The sequence below is a fragment of the Cryptomeria japonica genome, chromosome 7 (assembly GCF_030272615.1).
Source record: "Cryptomeria japonica chromosome 7, Sugi_1.0, whole genome shotgun sequence".
NCBI classification, from domain to species: Eukaryota; Viridiplantae; Streptophyta; class Pinopsida; order Cupressales; family Cupressaceae; genus Cryptomeria; species Cryptomeria japonica.
The window spans coordinates 237041221-237050275 of record NC_081411.1 but is presented as its reverse complement, the minus strand read 5'-3'; positions in this window follow the sequence as shown (position 1 = coordinate 237050275).

Genomic DNA, 9055 nt, shown 5'->3' with positions numbered 1-9055 from the left:
GGCTTTATGACTTGTTACCTATTTTGGTTGTCGTTTGGTAGTTGACATCCTACTCCTCTTTTTAATTTCTTTATTTCAATTTTTTTTTTTTTTTTTGGCCAGCTATGTGGGCGAAAAACTTCAGGAATTTTTCTCATGCTAACCAGGACACAAATAATCCCATCGAATCATACCATGGTAAATTGAAGTCACTGCACCTAAGAGATGATAAAAAGACGTTCTCGAGGAGGATGGACAATCTATATTTTATACTTGTGTATAAAGTGGAACCATTCTACCAGCATAAGCGAGAATTGCAGCATTTTGGATTTATCAAAAACTATAGGTTGACACATTTGCATACTAGTATGGAGAGGGAAAAGGCAATTCCTGATGCCGATTGTGTTCCAGACGACACTACTCCTGGATGGTACTGGGTGAAAAGTCAGTCCTCGTACAACTAGTATGTGGTTAGGAAATTTGGAGATCACTTCTACATCTATGAATGTCCATGGAGTTTGCGAGGAAATAGGTGCAAGCATGCGTTGAAGGTTGTTGCAATGATGAACAATTCATTCCGTGATTCACGTGTTCTGGGTAAGTGGATGTTCGTGAATGTTGATTTTTGCTAACTTAAAAGATGTGTACTTCACCCTAACATCTTGTTTCATATAGATCCTATTCGTATGTCGACTCCAACATCTACTAATACTAATGAAAACCCAACACCTGAACCTGTCGTCGATACCATTTCTAATGCACATATAAATTTAGAGGATGTAGACACCGTAATGTGGAACGAAGAAGACAAAAAGTTAAACATATTGTCGCAAACAATGCCGGCTTTAGGTGATAAACTAATGGCATTTGTAGGCTATCTAGATAGGTTCATGGTTGATCTTCAAGATGCCAGTGCCATGTCATTTGATTTTAGACTGTCTACCGATCTAGCCAATACAACCACCGAACGTATGCAGCCTTGGTTTAGTGCAACTCGGGTCCGTCGTCGCAATCAGCGGCAAAATAGGCATAGTAGTAGGAGTGAGATCTGTCATGATGTTCAACACCCTCTCACCTTTGAGTTTCCCTCTGAGACTTCTAGGAGGAGAAGGGGAAAGAGGCAATTGGACCAAGCACAGGAACCACATGTCCTTCCCACTGCATCGGTTGTCTCTGATACAGGTTGGTACTTTAGTGTCACCTGTAAGTGGATTCTAAACATGTGAATGTTGCATGCATTTATTTAGTCATTATGTCTTGTAGTCGGTGAAAGTGATACACACTTATCTCTGATAGTGTTCAGCACCCCCTCAACACCTGGCCATAGGAGTCCTCGTCGGCGATTGGCTTTTGATGGTCTTTTACGTGGAGAGAGATCACACAGTGATCCTCACTAATACTAATTTTAGTATTATTTGTTCAAATCAAGCTTTCTGTTTCTAACTATGTCATATATGTGCTTGATGTCCCTTGATGTTTAGCCATTCTTCATTCAACCTGTTGTGTAATATGGAATAGCTTTGTTTATTCTAGTTGCGTTGTAATGTTTACTATAACTGTCCCTAACCATCTTTTATAATGTATCTTTGTATGTAGGTCCATTGTTTTTTCACCCTCTTTTATCAATAAATGGCATTCACATACACGTTCAGCGATAGGCGCAGGTTTTATGCAACTTAATTTTTAGTATTACGCTTTTATGTCTTCAATTTATTGAATGCTCTAGTTAAATAATTAATACTCTTATGTCTTACATTTCTTGAATGCTATAGTTATATTACTAACACTCTTATCGTATGTATCTGCAGACTACTAGAGAGGTTGGCAGAGAACGACGAGGACTCTGCCTTTTTTCAGTGCCTCCTAGATGTCATTGTTTTGGATATTATCTGAACAATAACTCCCACACAGGCCACTGAGTGGACCATTCGAATGGGAAGACATTATGCTGACGACAATATGTACACGGTCCACATACAAGACGTGATCTCCTTTGCCAGATTCTCGATCCGATTGACAGTCGATTTGTATAGACGACTATGGCTAGTGTATTTTGCCCTTGCGTATTGGCCAGCCACTCTCCCTCGGATTCACATTATCTATGCTAACAAACCCCATTGGAGATGTGAACGGTCCCTGGTGCCTCACTCCGATGACAGTATCGAGGATGTCACGAATTCTTTCCATGGAACCTGCTTATTATGGACTACACCCCCACTTTCACAGGTTATGGTAGTCCATGGCCAACATGGAGGTTTGTGAGGATACAGAGTAGATTCCCATCGCAAAGGAGGTCCTCTAATTAAAATTGTATAACTAGTCCTGTAAGACTGCTATTATCTATAAAACAGTTAATCTGTATGGTTACATAGCTGATCTTTGAACGTCATGTCTCCAATGTTTACCATCTATATGTTTGTCTCGGTTATGTTTACAATTTATATATGTTTGTCTTGGTTATGTTTACAATTTATATATGTTTGTCTCGGTTATGTTTATAGTTTATGTGTTTGTCTCTATGCACTTTATCTGTCTCCAAAGAAATACACTTTATATGTTAATTTAAATCTAATAAATATAATCCTTTCTCTAAACAGCATGCATCTATTCTGGCTCCAAAACGTTAGTCGCGCATTTTACACCATTGATTTTCCAATAACGGTCGCGATTCACTACGCTATCACTAACACGCTTTACGAAAGGTCTATTTTCGAGGTTTAGCCGTGGCCCTGATTGATCTGGATCATATCTTGATCCCCTGAAGGCCAATTGACTAACCTCTAACTAACACGTGAAACTAACAGCTGCTATTGACTAACCTAACACAAAAAAGTGAAACTAACGGCTCCGATTGACTAACCTATCATGCAAATGTGATATGAATGGCTGCGGTTGACTAACCTATCACACAAATGCGATATGAATGGTTGCGGTTGACTAACGGTTGCGATTCGACTAGTGGCTGGTAGAATTTTCCTTTTGCCATGCGAAACGGCGAACTAGACTAACTCGCCATCGAAACTAACTGCTGCGATTGACAAACCTATAACAAACATGCGAAACTAACTGCTACAATTGAATAACCTATAACAAACACATGAAACTAACTACTGCGATTGACTAACCTGTAACAAACACGCGAAACTAACTGCTGTGATTGACTATCCTAACACAAAAAAGTGAAACCAATGGCTTGGATTGACTAACCTATCAAACAAATGCGATGTGAATGGCTGTGGTTGACTAACCTATCAAAAAATGCGAAATGAACGGTTGCGGTTGACTAACCTATGTGATTCAACTAGTGGCCAACAGACTTTTCCTTTTGCCACGCGAAATGGCAAATTAGACTAACATGCCATCAAAACTAAATGTTGTGATTGACTAACCTGTAACAAACATGCGAAACTAACTGCTGCGATTGACTAACCTATAACAAACACACGAACTAACTACTGCGATTGACTAACCTGTCACAAACACATGAAACTAACTACTACGATTGACTAATCTATCAGTAACGTGCAAAACTTACGGCTGGGAATGACTAGCCTTTCACAAACACGCGACATTTACAGTTTTGATTTACAGCTGGGAATGACTAACCTTTCACTACCCTTTAACTTACATGCAAAACTAACTTTACATATAAGAGAGGCTGTATGAAAAAAAGTGATGAAGACAAGCAAAGACTGCAAGCAAGATTAATAGTTACAGACCTTTCGTGTTGTAAAGCTTTAATAGTTAATACTCATTGATTTATATTTAATATTTACGAAGAATAATAGTCATTGAGCAGTCTATCTTATGTACTTGTCATTGAGCAGTCCATCATTTATAAATAAACATTTTTTCAGTCAAATAGAGTTTCTGTTGAGGGAGGACTATACATATAAGAGAGGCTATATGAAAAAAAGTGATGAAGACAAGCAAAGACTGCAAGCAAGATTAATAGTTATAGACCTTTCGTGTCGTAAAGCTTTAATAGTTAATACTCATTGATATATATTTAATATTTATGAAGAATGATATTCATTGAGCAGTCCATCATTTATAAATAAGCATTTTTTCAGTCTATAAAAAAACAAATTGCCATCACACAATTAGTGGCTCATTTAAATCTGCTATAAAAAAAGCTTTGAACCTAAAGTTAGGTTTTAGGTATAGATTCACCTGAGTTGGTTTGCGAACACTGATTGGGAAGTCATATTAACTTATTAAGAGAAGTACGAAAACCATTCATCATAGAAGACGTGTAGAAAAGCCACATAGAACCATTCAGAAAGCATGAAAAAGTGTACAACAAACCAATCATTAACCATTGATGTTTAAGTGAAGTCAATCACATTTTTTTATTTTTTATTTTTTTTGACAAGGTGCCAAGGCCACTTACTATATTTTTACAACTGGTTCAAGAAGGGCTCCTGAAGAAAAGAACCAGAAAAAAAAACTTCAGTCAATCAAGTATATTGAAAATAACCATTCATGAAGCATACAAATTGTCTTCCTAAATGAAAGAATATGTCTGATTACAAAAAGTTTGCACCAGTGCTGATGTTTTATTGAACAGGAAAACTTTCATAACAGTGCAAGCCTATTATAGAGGCAGAGGATGAGTATTTAAATTACTTTTGCTTCCCCTAGTGGTCGGAGTAAGGGGAGGCACATCATTCCCATCATCTTCATCGATTATAGAGGCAAACACCTCCACGTACCTTTGTTTCCAGTGCTGAGCATGTTGCGCACAAACATCTAGCATCTCCTGCATCTGGTCACTTATGGTTTTGCTATTTTTAGCACACACCTCACGAACTACCTCCTATCTCTCATTCGCCATCTGGAAAACATGCACTTCCAGCTCAAGGTCCGTATTCTTATCATCCAATTCCATGACCTTTTTATTGAGTTCCATGCATTTCTTATTGACTTCAGTGCATTTCTTATTGAGTTTGGTGCATCTCCTTTTCACTTCAGTGAATCTCCATTCAAGATGAGAAACAATCCCCTTCAGCCTTTCATTTTCAGCATGGGCCATTTCGACCTTCTGCGTTAGCAGTTCTACATGCATGGCGTCAAACTTCATTGTGTCCATCCCATCATTGCAGTCTGCAAAGGGTGGTGGTGGTTGTCTTGCAGACTTCCCTAAACCGCCATCAGAGGTGAGAACATTGGACGTCCCATTCACCTTTGAATTTGTAGCAGGCGTTCCGTTCTGCGGAACAGATGTTTCGACACCCTTTCTTTTTCCTGTCCATGGTCTTCCCATTGCCATCCCTACAAACAACACCAAAAAGAAGTATCTATAGACAGGAGGGAAAGACAACATGAAAACGTAGGAAACAATAGTTTATGCCAACAAGAAAGGAACTACTATCTATTGCATTTTTTGGAATGAATAACATTATGCACGATACAAAAAGTTAACATGTTCAGTAAAGTTGACATGTTCACTAAACTGGGCACTTGGGCAGCAGGTCACCTGTCAATTGGGAATCCATGTTTTGGGAAGATAACTCCATCAGTGAGCACTCCTCGTCCTACATCCAACTTATTACACATATGCCATGAAACTATAATGGAAGTCTAGTGTATTTTAATATATATATATTTTTTTTGGGGTTATTTTTTTGTTGTTAATTCATTTCAGATTCAGTGTTCAAAAACAAACAATCATAATGGTATATTCAACTGTCATAAGCTACAGTGGAAAGAGCACATGGTTCACAATTTCAATCAAACATTCCACTTCATTTGTATACGTAAAACAGTTGCAGGGACCCTCTATTGGTACGCAATAACAAAACCTATGCATATGCAACATATAAGAGACCTTGAACAAAACTTGAATAGTAAACGACTATCATCGACTTTATTGTACCACCAACTATCATTATTAAAAATGTTGCACACCAAAGAAAGGTTTGTGAAGTTATTAAAGGGTAGTTGATGGTGGAGGATCACCATGAAAGAGTCCAACAAATCAAGCCTTTACAATTATTTTGCTTAAAATAATAGGAAAGGTGCTTAAAATAGCAGGAAAGGTTGAATAATAATGTACAATTCATCTAAGACAAACAATAATTCAGAGGGTTTAAACTTTAAACTATGCTAAGGTAAAAGCCATGTCAATATAACATCTCCAAATCCCATCTAAATAAAGTCTATCAAGACTGAAATTCCACCACAGTATCTCGCTCTAAATATTTGGAAAGAGGAACAACAACTATGATCAAAGAATATTTATCGCCTTCGCTGTCTGGATTGCACAATGGAGTTGATGGCACCATAAAATGCTTTACGCTTCTTCTCATTCTTATGCAACTTGGGAGGGGTGATGTCAAGTGATCGCAGCTTGCGACTTACCCGTCTGATCACAGGGCTGCGTTTAACATCCTCTTTTTGTGGCTGGACAGTTTCGCCAACTTTATCCTGCCACATACAAACGACATCAAATGAGTGCTGCCTATTTCATTCCATTGAAATAAGGTAAAGGATGGAATGAGAAGACGGAGGAAGGGATCTTGTCATCTTCAAAACTTACCAAGAGTGGGGAACAGACTAGGTCTTCAATGGGCCACACCACCCATGAGTTTAGGGAATCCGACAAGACATCGGTGAAAGGACCTGGGAAAGGCAGCTAGGAATTTGCATCAAAGACTTTGATGATGCGAACTTTAGCACAATGTCATGGGAGTGGAATAGTATGACACGTTACACCCTTCCCCAACCACTGCCCCATCCAGGAGTAGGTGGACTTCAACTCCAACAGCAACAGCATGAGCATCTTCATTGGTGCACTCTTCTTTGTCTTCCACGGTTGCCTGCATCAGTAACGAGTGGACACGATCGCTCAAATAAAATTCTTTATACATCTCGATCAAACATAGTCAAATGAATCCATGCCAATGCAGTACAATAGTACCGAAGTAGCTGTCTCTCCCAGCCCATTGTCCCCATTGTGGTCACGGTCTACATTTGTACATCCATCATCATTTACCCCAGACTCTTTGTCAATTCTTGTTTCTATCGGATTATGTTGCAAAACGTGACACATTATACAGGAGTGTAAGTACACATTAAACCCATACACCTACGAACACTACTAGACCAAGGACGATGAATTTTACAGGACTAAGGCAATAACAGGAACACAGATAATGGACACAAACCACAACATCATAAAAAATGCTTCAGTATAACGCTGCCCCTCACCGCCCGTTGTCCAAAAGGAGAGCCCAATACCTATTCATCTCTACTCTTATCCTCCAATGTCTGCCCCAATTGAGTGGACTCCTCTACAATCTTCTCGCCACTGCATGCACTCAAATTTCCATTCACCATCTCCTTGAGTTTCTTGCTCGAAATAGACTTTTGAAGCTTCTCGTCCAATACCGCAGCCAACTGCATAAAAAGAGAGTTACTGTATAGTATAACACACCATGTCATGATATAGCACTACATGTCATGCACAATGGCACCACATTACTTGTTCATCTTTATAGCTATCCCCCAACCTCTGCCCCAGTTGAGGAGGGTGCTCTACAATCATCTTGCCACTACATTCACTCAGTTTTTCAATCGTCATCTCCTTCACCTTCTTCCTCCTAATAGATGTCCGAGATTTTGGACTTGGTTTTTTGGGAACACTACACACGGTGTCATCAGGCAACTGCATTGACTGTTCTTTTCTTGTATCATCCATCGTCTGGTCCAAGTCACGAGACTGCTCCACAATCTTCTCGGCACTACATGCACCCAATTTTTCATTCAACGTCTCCTTCAGCTTCTTTGATGAAACAGACTTATACATAATAGATGCCCGAGGTTTTCAACTTAATTTTTTCACACACTGCATTCTATGTCATCCAATACCATGGGACAGTCCATGCTCCCTCCATGGACCCCATCACCCTATAATGACATGGACGAAATAGTCAACATACTACACAGTGCAGTGCAAAGCATACTATGCAATGAAAACACACATATGGACAAGCCAACAGACAGTCACCTTCGATGACAAACGTGTCACGTCATCTAAAGTCAGACTTATTTTTTTTGCGGCATTCTTCTTTTCTTGCTTCCTCGACAAATCACATGCAGGCTCATTGGTTGGCATGTTTGTTTGAGGATGTGAAGTCCACCTTCTTTTTTTCGCAGCATTCTTCTTTTTTTTCTTCCCCGATAAAACAGGTGCAGCCTCTTTTGTTTGATGACCTGAAGCCCGCCTTGATTTTTTTGCAACATTCCTCTTTTTTTGCTTCCCCAACGAAACAGATGCAGCCTCATTCACTGGCACATTTGTTTTGCAATTAGCCTTTGATGACAGAACCTCCTCGCCATGGCCTACACTCTCACTTAAAATCTGGGCACTAGGATAGGATACCTCCATAAGTCATTCTTCACATGTTTAAAGGAATTTAGTAAACTGTAAAAAAATATGATCACTAAAAAATTACCTCTGTTGCAATATTCTTTCTTTGCAGTAACTCTAAAACCTTCTTCCTTCTTGCCTCCCTAACCGGACTGTTGTCATACACTCGCATTGCTTCCTTTATCTCTTCCTTCCCTTCGGCAAGAAGCTCATCACATGTTTTCTTGCCATATTTCATACAGACCCGGTCAGTGACACATTTTTTTTACATACTACGTCGTATGCCCATTTGGTATTCAATATTAGACTCCCTCTTTTTCAACTCCAACTGTGATTTCTTCCTATGATCAACACTGTGCTTTCCACTTCCAAACTATTGATGACTACATCGTGCAATCTCTAAAAATGGTAGTTGATGTTCTCTGCCTCTATGCATATTGAGCCTCCCCAAATCCCAAAACCGATGACCTCCATTTTTGGAACAATAATGGAAGAGACAAAATTAGTGCAACCTGCCATTAATATATTCTCTTTTGTGATCGGCCTGTTGCTGCACACAGCCAATAGAGACAAAGAGTCACATTCAATTTTGCACTAATCAAGCATTATAAAGATATTCCAACATATAATGACTAATAGTGGACCTCCTTGTTACTCGCCCCTCCTTGTTCCTATTCACGACCGCAGACAGAATCACGTTGT